Source organism: Haplochromis burtoni, unplaced genomic scaffold, assembly GCF_018398535.1.
Source record: "Haplochromis burtoni strain Fernald_Lab_line unplaced genomic scaffold, NCSU_Asbu1 Contig_363, whole genome shotgun sequence".
NCBI lineage: Eukaryota > Metazoa > Chordata > Actinopteri > Cichliformes > Cichlidae > Haplochromis > Haplochromis burtoni.
This window is the reverse complement of record NW_024582724.1, coordinates 489,500-490,778: the sequence shown is the minus strand read 5'-3', so window position 1 is coordinate 490,778 and position 1,279 is coordinate 489,500. Positions and strand designations below refer to the sequence as shown.

General features: G+C 43.9%; 1 protein-coding gene across 9 annotated transcripts in view; it reads right to left on the bottom strand.

Moving 5' to 3' along the window:
- si:dkeyp-72e1.9 (syntaxin-binding protein 4) overlaps positions 1–1,279 on the bottom strand; it is a 61,056-nt gene that overhangs the window by 28,327 nt on the left and 31,450 nt on the right. The gene's annotated exons all lie outside the window — the stretch shown is intronic.

The following is a 1,279-nucleotide window of genomic DNA, read 5'->3' as shown; positions in this document are numbered from 1 at the left end:
GTCTTTGTGAGAGAGAGACATATTTAGGCTCAGTCACCTTCAGCTGGCTGTTGTTGTGATCTCAGAGTCATGGATTGAACTGAACTTTGGGTTAGTTTGTGTTGCCGTCTGTTCTCTTTCACTAAAACATGCAAACGTGTTTACAGAATGCTTCTCACAAAGCACAATGCTGCAGATGAAAAGGCTTAACTTATCAATAAGTGTTTTTCCTTTTAACTGTGATTTGCTGCCGGTAAACAAACAGCACATGCTGGGACACTTCTGGGTTGTATTTGTGTCGGGGTGGGGGTGTAGACAGATATAAAGATAGAGACGAATAATCCCGACTCCCAGTCCCCAGCACTACTGCTGTCTGCCCGCCAGCTCCTCTGGGCTGCAGGGTAGTTAAAGCACACAGTGCAGATTAACATACAATGCTCATCATCCAAAGCATCGTCTCCGTTAAGCTCTCCCCCTCCCCGACTCTGCTGTCACATCCTCTGCGCAGAATACAAAGAGATGGAGAAGGGAGGATAGAGTGGCTCAGGCAACCTCACTGCTGACACAGCGTGGCCTCAGAGAAATAGGTACTACACTACACACAACATTGTAATTCTACATATCCACCCTGTATATGAGGACTCTGCCAGTGATGACTTCAGTCTGGCATGTATCTTCTCCAACAGCCGAGGTATAAATCCCAACTGTCACGCTGTCTTCACTGAACACGCAGAATATTGCATTTTTAAGTAAAGCTCATGGCTGACACTAGTGTGCAAAGTCTCGCTGTTTAAATATGCAAATCCTCTACTACCTTTGTCACGGATCACGTTGTGTGCAGTGGATTTGAAGGGAAGACAAGGCCAATGCTGACAGCTGGCACTGACCTTGTTTTCACTCAGACTGGCCATAGTCAGATTAGAAAGCTGGTTCAACACTAATACTACCAGCCAGGAGTAATGCTAGTATGGTACTGTCAGCACAGTTCAGGCATCATGTGTTCCACTCATTTTGAGCTTGTTATTCACGAGTTGTTTGAGTGGAGCTGGTGTGTTAAACAAAAGGAATAAAAATGGATCCATCTTTTTTGGTGCTAGTTTGCTTTTCACATGTTTTGAACATGTTCACATGTTCAAAACAAAAACAAACAAAAACAATAAGGCCAGAAAACACTGCTGTTCAGGCTGCAATTGGAACACCCACAATTTCTTTTAGTTCAACGTCATCAAAAACTGTTTTTTAGTCCATTAGATCTGGCCCAAATTGAGCCCAAGACGAACGCCTTTTTTGGACATGTATC